This window comes from Hyperolius riggenbachi, chromosome 2 (assembly GCF_040937935.1).
Source record: "Hyperolius riggenbachi isolate aHypRig1 chromosome 2, aHypRig1.pri, whole genome shotgun sequence".
In the NCBI taxonomy this organism is placed as follows: Eukaryota; Metazoa; Chordata; class Amphibia; order Anura; family Hyperoliidae; genus Hyperolius; species Hyperolius riggenbachi.
Window position 1 is genome coordinate 508,119,726 of NC_090647.1, and position 14,012 is coordinate 508,133,737.

The following is a 14,012-nucleotide window of genomic DNA, read 5'->3' on the forward strand; positions in this document are numbered from 1 at the left end:
TGTTTGCAGGTGTTTTTGAATTAATTAGCTAATTAGAATCTGACGCTTATAGCCTAGAATATTGAACATTTTCACAATATTTTAATGGTCTGAGATTTTGATTTTGGGGTTTTCATAAACTGTAAGCCATAATCATCAAAATTATAGCAAATAAAGGCTTGAAATTTCTCGCTCTGCATGTAATGAGTCTATTTCATATATTAGTTTTACCTTTTATGTTGAATTACTGAAATAAATGGACTTTTGCATGATATTCACATTTTTCAAATTTCACCTGTGTGTGTGTGTGTGTATATGTGTACATATACATATATATATATATATATATATATATATATATATATATATATATATATATATATATATATACACATATATATACACACATATATACACACAGATGCATTTGCTGGGACCCGAGAACTGAGTTTACTAGATCCAGAGGTTAACTATATCAGAGATTACTATAATGAGATTTTACTGTATAAATTGAAGTTCCAGATTACGTGGAAATTGCACATTTAAGATTCCCCAAAAGGCCTCCGAAAACTGATCTACCCTCCTGCCAGTGTTTCGTGCCTGACCGATTTGGTGTATGGCATCGTGAAGTGACTTCCTTATGTGCATGTATATACACTATGCCTTCATCATTTGCTAGAGAAAAGATACATCGGGACAGGTGCCCTTCTACCATCTGGGTTTGGCACCAAAGCATGTCCTTCCAGTTTCCAACTTTGCCCTTTTTTTAGCCACGCCACCAGTACATTATGCTTATAAATGCACTCTAGAGGAAGGTACTGTATAGACCTGAAATAGTGCCACCACTCCCAATTTCATTAATCTGAGGTACGAGTGGTAAATCTATATTTGTTTTGCATTGCTATTTTAGGTAACGTTAGCCTTCTTTTGGAGCAATACATTTGCACAGGGACGCCGTTGTATTGAATTGTGATGTCTGGTGGTGTGATCAACAAGGCACTTTAGAATCTTCCCTCAGTTCCTCATAATTTTGGTAAGAGGGACAGGTAATTTTTTTTAGTATTACTATTTTTTTTCCTTAGCTAGTTTATGAAGGTCTTTTGGGGATTTTTTTTTTTTTAAATGAAATTTACATTTAGTGTAAAATGTAATTTTAATACGCATACGTTTGTGTAAATGTATTTAATTTAATTATAAACATAACTGATTCTTCAAAGTTAAACTGCTGTACAGAGGAAAACGAAGTCTGATTTGCCTTAGCGCAAATCAGACTTTGTTACCGCAATACGTTGTATGTGAACCCACCCTAAACCTTTTCTACTCTTCAAGACTGCTGTAAATGTGTTGGCTCTTGTTGAGCTTTGTTTTTCTTTAAAGTGAACCTAAACTGTTGAATAAAAAAAGACTTCAAATTACCTAGGGCTTCTACCAGCCCCTGCAGCCGCCCTGTGCCCACGCGGTCACAAAGCGATCCTCCGTTCTCCAACACACACACAGGGTCCCTTTGTCATTTAGATACACGGCCCTGGTCCGCACACCTCCTGATCGTGCCCCCATGGATGGGAGCACTCTGCGCGTGCGAAATACGGAAAACCCTCGACTGCACATGCGCAGAATGCTCCTGGCGATGGTAGCCTGATCAAAGATGGCCACGCATGCGCAGTGGCCATCGACTTGCCAGTCAGCCGGCCGGAAGATGGTTGCTGGGTGGGGGGGCGCTGGAGGATCGCTTAGTGTCGGTGTGAGCATAGAACGTCTGCAGGGAGCTGGTAGAAGCCCCAGGTATTCATCAGTTTAGGTTCCCTTTACATTTAAAATGTCTATATATTTCTAATAATCCTGTTTTTATTTAGTCAGTATCTTGCAGTAGGTTTTTTTTTCCATTTAATTTTCGTTCTGCACAAAACGCCTCAATACCTCTGTCTGAGAGGAAAAGCAATAAGGTGCTTTGGATAATAATGGTCCATAATGACTCAACAGGCCTGATTAACGAAGGTGTCTTCAGAGATCTTCAAACATTTAGCCTTAGTAAGTCATGCCTCATGTAATGCACACGTTACAAAGCCATGTATATACGTTTTTCACTAGTTTTAGTACCGTTTCTGTATGACCAGCCTGCATACGAGGCATTTACCTTTTTAACAATGTCCCGGAGATGCTTTGTACAGGATGAACATCGCGTCACCTTGTGAAATAGGATTAGGAGTCTCTTAGCAGAACTTGTAAGCGTGACGTGAATCCTTAACATATTTTAATACCTTAGCACCAGCTATAAACAAATCTATATCTATGTGCAATAAATGTATTTGATGTTTCATATCAGGTAACTGAGTTGTTTGCTGACAATCGGTTTGTAGTGCTTAATTATATAGTCATGGCATTATGATGTTACTAGCTTCTGTAACCTCTCACCGTTCTCAGGAAGAAATATTTATTAATTACCAAATTTTTACCTTGTATGGATACTGAGCAGGTACAAAGAAACAGAATTGGTACTTACCTGGGGCTTCCTACAGCCCACCGTAAGCTGCGAGGTCCCCCGGTGTTCTCCTCGCTCCTCTCCCGGTCCCGCTGGCTGCTCTGTTAATTAGTGACTTCCGCCTGAAGTTGCCACTTTGAGTCACCGCTGCACACGTTACGCGTCATCACGCTAGCTGCCGTGAGAGTCCTGTGCATGCGCAGTTCTCTAACTCTGAACTGCGCATGTGCAGGACTTTGACACCGGCCAACGTGTTGACGTGCAGCGGAGTGTCGTAGTGGCAACTTCAGGCGGAGTCACCAATTAACGAAGCAGTCAGCGGAACCAGGAGAGGAGTCAGGAGGACACCGGGAGACCTCGTGGCCTACGGTGGGCTGGAGGAAGCTCCTGGTAAGTATCAATTCTGTTTTTTTTTTTTTTTTTTTTTTTTTTTTTGTGCCTGCTCAGTATCCCTTTAAGGAACAAGAGTTTACTGTAGATCCTAACATGCTATTCTATAAGGAAGTACCCTTTTACAAGGACCTTAAAGTAAGAGGAGGGGGGGGGCATTGCTGGTTTCCTTTTAAAAGAATGATATGTCTGGCCTGTTTTTACTCCCCCCCCCCCCCCCCCCCCCCTAGTATCTTTTTGAGCCCAAAGAGTCAACTAGATAAGCAGATTAGGTGTTCTTTGAGGATCGCCAATCGCTATAGCAAATGCTCATCAATATTGCAACGGTTTGCTACAGTGATTTCAAGCGAGATTTGAGGAGTGATTGGAAGCACTGTACAATATTCTGCAGACGATTGTTCGGATTTGAATCTTTTTTTTCTTGTTTGTATATTGTGTAAATAAAGTTTAAACTACTTGTCGGGTCTATTTCCTCCAGGTTCTGGCATGTAGCCCCCCCCCCCCCCCACCTAGCACAAGAGGTCACAGGCACGACTTTTTATTCAAATAGAGATGTGCCAATGACCTCTTGTACAAGGGGGCAGGACTTCACACCAGAAGCCAGGGAAAATAACTCTTGGGAGACCCGGCAGGTAGATTGAACTTTATTTACACACAAACATTTCCTATAAAGTCGCTGCAAAATTGCTTTTGAAAAGCGACTCCAAAGCAATTTTGCAACGCTCCAAAAATGCTGCAGGACCCGAAATTCCATTTAGGCTAAATCGCAAAATCTCCTGTGGGTTCATCTTAATTCACTTTCATCAGCATCTTGCTTTTTGCAATCATCGGCGATCCCAAAGCGCAGCTTAAATTATTATACCATCTTGGCATCTTATCAGCATTGCCTGCTGTTAGTAATGGGGCTGCCCTAAACTCTAAACGATCGCCCAAATTTGTATCAATGCCAGCTTCAGAATTGTCTGCACCTCTCATGCAGCTTCTGTCTGTATTGCTGCAGAGGTGTGACTCTGACATGTCTAGGGCTAGATGGCCACTGCCAGTACAGCCAAATTTAGGCCTAAGGTGAGCCCAGTTAGTATCATCAGGGAGCCCTGCTGTGGGGAAACCAGATACTTATACCTCTTGGGACCTTAAGAAATCAGACATCATCTCTGGTGGTCTAACGATACTAGATTTACCTTTGCCGTAATGATCATTCCTGATCATTTTGACCAGGAGTCTATAGATGTCCACTGACCATGCTGGCCTCCCACCCAGTCAGGTAGCTTCCCCTTAATGCCTTTTGTTCCTGCAGGAACTTCATAGAAAATTTCCTTCATCGCTGTGTCCCTTGCTTGTCTCCACTCCTCATTGAGCGGTACAAACTGCATGGCCAGGAGCATGAGAATAAACTAATTGTTTTGGGCAACAAATATTGCTCTTTCCTCCTCACCTTTAGAATTTAAACCATTTCTTTCACTCCTTCCTGCTGCATTTGCCATTATGCAAGATATTTTCTGCCCCCACCAACTTGGATGAGACTGAGGGGTCAGGTGGGTGGCTGATGCAGCCCACGCACATCTACACATATGTTGAAAATTATTCTCGTTGAGTGAAGATTGGGATCCTTAATGTTAAATGTCTCTTATAAATAACCTGCTCAAGTTGAATCTGCTTACAGAGATGTATTGTTGTACCCAGGATATTTTTGTTTGTAGAAGATTATTTTGAATTTTTTTTCACTAGATCTGCAAATAAAACATAAGTGGAAATGCTACCTGCTGTAATTGTATTATTTAATGTGGGATGTTAGTTATTTCATTTTTATTCTCAATACTGTAATGTCTCCATTATATGAGACCTAGGCTCCAATTAATTCATCTTTCCTCACAAGGTTTTTCAACTTACAAATACAGTGCTTATATATTCAACCCTTGTGACGTCTTCGTGTTCTGTTGTCATAGAACATTAAATCACAGTAGAATTACATTTACATTACATTTACAGCTATGAACTCATCAGTCATTTTTGCCCCCCACCCTTTACAATTAATTTCCATCAATTTATAGAGATTTTTTCCTCACTGTAACATGAGTCCATTTTACCGATCACTATAATATATAGAAAATATAGAATATATATAAAAAATTGACTGTAACTCTACGTACCATTACAATAAAACATTACAACTCCACAAGTTTGACAGTGTTTCATACACATTAATTTTTATAGTGCTGTTAAGTACCTATCAAATAAGAAAAAGTACTGAAAATTAACTTAAAATAACTCCCCTTGTTTTCCTGCAGGTTGATCATACTTGTATAACTATTTTTGGTACTGTTTAAATTTATATATATATATATATATATATATATATATATATATATATATATATGCCGTATATACTCGCATATAAGCCGTCTCGCATATTAGCCGACCCCCCAACATTTGCCTCAGAAATCAGGAAAAAATGATTGACTCTCATATTAGCCGAGGGTATGAAATGCAGCGGCTTCTGAGGTCACATTAGGTTTAGATAAGATAAATTGCTCAGTGCTTTTGAGGTTAAAAACAAACAAAACATTTATAAAGAATCTTTCTCCAGTTGAACTCAAAGTGCATAAGCTTGTCTTAAATAGTCAACATATCAGTGTACATATATGCATGACATGTGCATATATGCATGGTAGTTACCCACAACGTGCCAGTGCTGCAAGGCAAGCTAAATCAGCTAAAACCAGCAGTGAAAGGGTTACAACCAAGCTGCAGTGAGATGCAGGGCTAATGTAAACAACACTTGGCTTACAGTATGTAAACAGACCTGGCCAGTGCAAGGCTGAAGAAATAAATGAAGAGAAGTGAGGAGGTGTCATCTTACCCAGAAGAATGTCATTGTCTGCTGTCTTCTAATCAGTGTCTGGCTTCATCAATAGGCAGGACTGGAGGCTGGGAGGGAGAACTCAGCACTGGAGGGACCCGGGAGGAAGGCTGCAGACAATAGCAACGCAGGCAGGGATGCTTTCTACCATTTCAAATGACGCGCTGGAAGTGCTGTGCTGTCACATCCTCACATTGGATGGCTGGCTGAGCAAGCAGGGCAAATAGCCAATCGGCTCACAAGCTGCAGACACAGCAGGAAGCGTGAGACTACACAGAGAAGCGCTCCTGCTGTGATTCTGCTAATCTGTCTCCTGCTCTGCTCTCACCCCGGCATCGGAATCAGCTGTTCTCTCTGTGCGATTCTCTTCAGGCATCTACTGCACAGAAGTGCAGGCACGCTCTGGATCCACAGTGCGCTCCCACTCCTCCGGCTCCAACAATCCACTGCAAGCCCCGCTCAGCATGTCAACCTCCGATCAGCCGCTCTGCACTCAATCTCCTCCAGGCAGGAGCAGGTCAGTCCGGACACCAGTCACCACAGGCTTAGAAAGTTGGTGACGCGCATATAGGCCGAGGGGGTAACTTTTCAGCACATTTTTTGTGCTGAAAAATTCGGCCTGTATGCGAGTATATACGGTATATATATATATATATATATATATATATATATATATATATATATATATATACATATAAAAAAGTACATTGGTGCTAGATGAAACTAAGCCAAGGCAGCTATTTGGGACTATATCTGCTCAGAATCTAGCTTAAAGAGGAGCTGTTAGGTATTAGGTCTCAGAGAAAATAAACACATATATCAGTAGCTAAATATAGGCTGTACTTACATTACATAGGCATTTCACTGTCCACGTTTGGATTTCACAGAATTTTTATATAGTATATGCAGAGAATGATGCTCCTGACAGCTCATGGCAGGTTCCATGTTTGTCTGTCTCCTATGAAGCCAAATGTGTCGTCATGTCCTCCCTGCTTCCTGATCACAGAAAAGCTTGTACTGAATAACACTAGTTTGCAGTGAATATTAATTAGCCATGTGGCTAGGAACAATAGCGGACTCCTGCAGTGTACTCTGCCGGGAGATTTATCAGTGCTGTGCGCTGGACTGAGTTACATGCTATTGTTACTTGACCCTGTAACTTCTCATTAGCAGCCGAGGGGAGGGCCCCAGAATGCTTTGCAGTATGGTTTGCGGCTTGCGTCCTCTTAAGAGCTTGGGTCTAACAGCTTTGCTGATAAGCACACATCAAATGAAAGAGAGATTTTTATCTTCACTATTGCCTTTTTGGCTTCCGTCTAAACTGTTTAACACAGGAGAATAGAGGTTTAAATTAGCTTCTGCAGCCTGACAGTTACTCTTTAAGTGCGGGTGTCACCCAAGTACGCTTAAAGTGTACCTGAGGTGACATGAGATAAATATGTGTATGTACAGTGCAAAACATATTAAAAACCAGGATGTTTTACTTATTTTATTTTGCTGCCAGGAAGAGTTAATTTTTAGTCCTGGAAGTGAAAGGTTCTGTCTAGTCTGGTGTGGTTTACGAAAAAGAAAAAAAAGAGGCGTGGCACCTAACAGGAATCACCTCACTTACATACTGGCTGCCAAAATGTCTTTTGAAACAAGGCGTCAAGTCCTGGGGCAGGGTTTTTGCAGAGGATCGTGCGTGCCTATGTGCGCGCATCCCTGCTCATCAGTCTACCAGCGGTGTTCGCCATGACTGCAGCACTGTACTGGGGACAGCCATGTCACTCGGCTGTTCCCTGGAGAGGCTCTGAGAGTGATCGGCTCTCATAGGCTGATGCCTATGAAAGCTGATCGCTGTGATTGGCTGGCGGGAGGGAGGGATCGGGGGTACAGAAATAATAATAAAAGTCACTTTTATTAAAAAAAAAAAAACACAATAAAATGTAATAAAGAAAAATACAAAGCCGCAGCAGTGATCAGAGCCCACCAACAGAAAGCTCTGTTGGTAGACAGAAAAGGGGGGTGGGGATTTATTTGTGTGCTTGGTTGTGTGGCACTGCAGCGAGCCATTAAAACTGCAGAGCCCTAATTTGTAAAAAAACAGCCTGGTCACTGGGGGGAGGGGGGGTAAAGCCTGTGGTCTGTAGGTGGTTAAAGGGCACAGCAAATGCATATTGCATCTGCTTGCCAGAATGTGCAGGGGTCAACTGCCTGCTATGCCCTGCAGGAGAAGAGATAATCGAGAACTGCAGACAGCCCACCCCAAGTCCGCACTGTCCTCCCAAAGCAATGTTTCCTACATTATTGTGAATTGGTGGGGTTTGCCTTCTTAAAACAGAAAGTGTTTGTGATAATACCGATTTACATTTGTAACTGTGGCTACCCACAATGCACCACTACTGACCACTACTGAATATGCAAAGTATCTATTGCCCCTGAAGCCAGGCTTACATCCAGTACTGCTGGTATATAGCAAGCTTACAGCTTTCAATTTTACAGAGCCAAAATGCAAAAAGCCTGTTTCAGACTGTTGGTCCTTCTCAGTGCATTGCAGGGATTGATCTAATATATAAGCCCATGCTTATTTGACCCCTGTATATATGGCCAACATACCTGAAATATTGGGATCTAATCATCCAATTCCATGCCATGCTAATTTGGAGGTATGTCTTTTGTGCAGGATGATTTAATACAAGGAGATTGATTTATTACACTTTTAAAAATTAAATTATGCTTTGATTTTATATATGCTGTAATTCCTTATGCAGACGATGTTGTGTATCTGATTATCTGTCAAATTGCCCAAGCATTATGCTGTTTGCACACATCCACCGGTGTTTACAATGCAAATGCTAAACTTCAAGGCTTTATATTTTATGATGGCACTAAAAAAAAGCCTATATTTTGATTTTACATGATCATCATGGAAGGAAGTACATGATAGCTTACAACTGTTCCCCAGCTGTGATATCAAACGCTCCAACAGACATGTTAGAATATATAAATATCATTAACATGCAATTAGCGTTCTATAAATTAAAGCTTTAACTTTGGGTTGAAACACCATATAATTTAGCTCTGCATTTTTTAAACACTAAAAGCAGTTTTAGTACCTGAGTTTGCCTTCTGTGATACCCTGCACAGCAGCTCTCAGACAGTGGAGGTCAAGCAGCAGCATGGGCCCCTTCACAGTCCAGTCAGGATGTCATCACTAGGGATGGTCAACGCAATGTGGGCTCGTTCACACTAGAATATCTGTCGGTCTGGGGCGCCCTCGCTCTGCATGGCTGGAAATAAGGTTATCTGTTTTATTGACCTGAGGAAGTGGGCTGTGTCCCGTGAAACGCGTTGTCTACAGTATAACCGTTTTTAATAAAGACTCCCTTGTTCCACCTATGAGAGTCTTCTTCTGGAGGTAACCAATTTTACTACCATTGCATACATTTGGGTGCTTCCACCGACGTGCTTTCACTTGCGTTCTCACTGGAAGCATTTTCTGCCTTTTTTCACACGCAGGCGATTTTTTAAAAATCGCGTGCTGAGCGCTTGTGTAATAAATGTCTGAGAATGTTCATATCAGCGCGGGTCGTGTGCTATGCGAGCAGCAAAGTGGTGCGTGGACCATTTTCGGGGCGGTTCTGCCTCAATGGAAGGTATAGGAGAAACGTAAAACGCTCACAAAATCGATTTGTGCAGCGATTGCGTTCACATTTTTAATAATAAATACATTGTATTTATTATTTTCCGGGTCAAAGAGTTCACTTCCTGACTTGCGTCATGGAGTGAAAAACGCTATCACTCTCCTGAGCGCCCACCTGAATGCCGGGAGGAGAAGAAAAAAACCTCCAAAAAACGACAAACACGAACGTAACGCAATGTGAATGACGCCTTAAAGAATTTCGAGTTGACGCAAGAGTATGCAAATCTGTGCAGCTTCGAAAATGGACCTGTCATGTCTGCCAAGGTTTCAAGTTTCAAGCCTAGTTTCAAGTTGCATACATTTGCATACAACTTTTGTATAATCCTGCTTCAACTCTCAATTATTTTAATCTTTGTCCATCCCTAGTCATGATTTGTCTCTGTATGCTGAAATCTATAGCAGACATGGGGATCATTCACAAAACATATTTATTTTTCACCTTAAAGGAAACCAGATACGAATAGAAAAAAAAAAATCATACATACTTGTGGCTTCCTCCGGCCTGATTGCACAGTACTACTGCACTGGCGCAGAACTCAACTGGGTGCAGGAGTGAGAATATTGTGTATTCTTTAACTGTTCTAGTCATATGCATAACCTGTCATCAGGGCATTATGGTCTCCTATCTAAGTGTAAAGTCCTACTGTTATTGAACAGAGAAGATCAATGAAATGCAAATTACATCTTGCATGCAAATTTCATGACTGTATGCAGTTTGGAATTGGTCCAATCAAAATCCACAGGAAGTGCATTTGATCCATCATTTGATCCATCTAACACTCTAGCTGTGTTCCCTTCTGCTCCAGCAGCCCTGTTCTTCAGCTTCAGTGGCCGTGTTATCGTTTTAGCATTCTGCATACATCAGTAGTGCTAAAGAGGTAACAGAAGCTACCACTAAGCATGTTCTTATTGGAGGAATTTACCCAGCAGAAGTCTATAGAATAGGATATGGAAGTTTGAACCAGGGGCATAACTACAGTAATTGCCTCCTACTCCCCCCCCCCCCCTATCACTTTACTTGGGGACCCTCACAGCCTGGGGACCATGATGCAAGGCTAATAAAACAAGTGTTACCATCATGATCTTCACACCCTTAAGGTGTACCCACAAAACCACTGATCTAGAGGATAGACAACTCTATATGAAGGAGAGAAGCTTAGTAGTTGAGCACAAATGAGGTATGCTCCTCTATAGATATGTCCATGGTAAGAAAAGAGTTTTCAGCTTCATGGTAGACCTTTCTTTGCCAATTTCTGGAACGCGCTAGCATCTTGTTTTTGTTCATACAAAATAAACAAATATGTATGCAATCCCTGAATAAGACAATATATCCTTATAGATCAGCCATTCTCAAACGGAGAAAACTGGGGAACTGCAGAATTTTGCTACTTCTGCGGGCCAAAATAGTCCCACTTCCCAATTTTCGTGGTACAAAGTAGTCCCTCTCCATTTCTGATGCAGCCGGCGGACTGATCTTATTCACAGCTGTCGGATTGATTTTAGCCGCAGCGCATCACCAAACTGCGATTGGCTAGCTTTGCTTTCGAACAGGAAGGCGGGCGGCAACTACGTGTAACAGCAAGGGAGAACGAGCGAGCAAGTGATACAGCGGGAGAGAAGACGACAAGAGAATATGGATCCCCAGTAGAAGGAGAGAAGAAGCCGATGAGCCACAAGAGAAGAAAGATGCAAATCAAGTGGGCAAGTATGTGTGTTCCCTTCACCCCACCATGCACCGATGATCTGGGATGGGACCTGGCAGTCATTGCTGCACTTGATATGTGAGGGGTCATAGGTGCATTTGATATGTGGTATCGTGGCTGCATTTATATATATAATATATTATGCAGGGGTTCCTCGAGATCTGATCATTTTCAAAAGGGTTCCTCCAGACAAAAAAGGTTGAGAAAGGCTGTTATAGATATTTAAAACTTCTTATTTAAAATTTTAACATATTAGCCCCCGAGGAGTCAAATGCTGACGAAACACAATGGGTGGAGAAGCCTGGAGGGACACTGACACTCAAGCAACTCGAGTCGGACGGAAACTTGCTGGCTGCTATCCATGGTATAGCTGCTTGTCAATACCTGGTATACCTTATCCATTCAGCACTGTTCTAAAGAAACCTTTTGGAGAACAATCGTCAGAGGTGGTGTTTGCCCTGTAAGGATATTACGCTGTTTGTTATATGCTGCAGTGAACAAGGGGCCTAAGCAGTAAATGCCAGCACAGAGGGCGCAGTGTATTTGACCCATCCCTGGTGGTGCCACATCCCGGTGCAGTGTAGTTGTATGGTTTCAGTGTATTTTCTAAGTAATATTGAGCATTATGTGCGATTTTTATTATTTTCATTTTAGTGATCTCCTAACAAGTTACCCTGGGAGGAAACAGCCAGAGGTGGAGCTCAACCTAACTTTTGCAATTTGTGACGTGACTCTAAATATGGCCTGACATTGTTGGTACTGTAGGATGGCTACTTGGAGCCCAGTGTTTCAAATTTGGGATCTCCTAACAAGTTCTCCTGGGAGGAGACAGTTGGAGGTGGAGGGCAGCCTAACTTTTGCAACTTGATCTGGCGGATGGATAGCTCTTTTAGAGGTAGGGAGGCTTAACAGTTGGCGAGTCCCACAGTTCAGGGGCTGCTCCTCTGTAGTAATGCTCATGGTTAGAACAGAGTTTTCAGCTGCATGGTAGACCTTTCTTAGCCCTTAATCTAGAACACATTTGCTTGTTCTTGTGTGAAACAATGCCAAAAACAAGACGCTAATTAAAGAAGACAATATATTCTTGCAGATATTTAAAACCAGTCATTTAAAATCTGGAAAAAAAAATGTTCTGATCATGCCTAATCTTTGTCAACTTTCTCCTTACTTTATTTTGCTCTCGTCTACAAGAGGCAAGCAGCTGCTCTTGGCAAATACTGAAGGTGAAATAGACGAGAACATCTGATATTGGATTTTGGGAAGTTATGTGTCACAGGAAAGACAAACAAGAACAGATCATAGAGTTCAGTCCTTAGCTGTGGAAATACACAAGGGATCTTTATTTCCAGGCTTTTTATTTTATTAAATTATGTCTGACAAAACATGGTCTGTCGGTTAACGCTGTAAAGACTGATTATATTGTAGGCTTTGTCGTTGTGATGTAGGAGGAACGGTTCTCACCTTGATTCTAAAGTATCCTAAAGTATTTAAGTTATTATGTATACCTTCTTAGGAATCATTTGTGACAACCAAAGTAACTGGAAATTCACCAAAAAGTCAGAAGTTAGTGTGTACATTGGGCTGTTGGACTTCCCTGAGCTTTATCAAAATCTTGCATTATATAATTTAATAAAAGGGCTGATAAAACCTCTTCAGGAGTTTTCCTGAGGTCCTACAAGAATTACCGGTAGGGCATCCAAATTGGGTAAATTGTAGTGGACATAGCACACCACAACTCAATTTGGTCATGATGAATGGTGGACAAGAACAAACAATGGGAGCAGTTTGAATTACCAGTATGTAGGCATGCAATTAATTGATTTAGGTCTACAAGCTATAGATCTGGTATCTATATACCGTATATTCCGGCGTATAAGACGACCCCCCAATTTTTCCAGTTAAAATATAGAGTTTGGGATATACTTGCCGTATAAGACTACCCCTCTTCCAACGCACATCAAATTAAATAAAAATAAAAAAAATCATGTACTGGTGCTGTGTATGAACAGATACTGGTGCTGTACTCTATGTGTTACCCAGTATATAACAGTATATAGTCAATTGACTTGTTGCATTGGTCAACTCTCCTTGAGTAGACTGGTCAGTTCTCCTTGTCTACCTGTTTATCAGAGCGGTATGGAAGAATACATTACGCTCCCTCAGCAGGGAGATCTGAGAGGCGGTAACAGGATAGGGCGTAGCACCCGGCATCAGTGACACCCGGCGTATAAGACGAACCCCAACTTTTCAGAAGATTTTCAAGGGTTAAAAAGTAGTCTTATATGCAGGAATATACAGTATATTTTTTTTTGTTAAATAATCCCACAATTCTTTATACGGAGAAAAAAAGATTAGGCGGAACAAGAGTGCAAAACAAATTATTGTACTAACTTACTAAATACTCATAGTTTGTTGAACATGGATAATGAAAAAAAAAAAGAGATTTGGTGCATTAATGCAATCTGATTAAAGCTGTATTATTTGTTCTCATCAAAGTTAAGATGAAATATTGGGGAGTCCAAGTCCTTGCATTGCAAAGCAGTGAAGAACATGAGTGGCCTAGATGGTCTGCAATCCTTGCAACAAAGAGGGGTGTCTAAAAGGTAAAAGTAAATTTAACAGGACTGTATTATCATTCAGGTATTATATTCACACACATTAAGGTTTTTCTTGTGGTAAATCCTCCTAGTCCTTCCTATATTAACTACTTATTTTTAGGCCTTTGCTTTCTAAAACCAACTTTACAGTCCAAAACACACTGGCTTTTAGTGATGCTCAAATACCCCTTTTTAAAATTCGAGTTTGGTCGAATTCGAATAGTAAATTATTCGAGGTCAGTCGAATATTCGAGTCGAATAATTTTTACTATTCGATTCGACCTCGGACTTCGAGCTCACTATTCGAGTCGGTATTCGA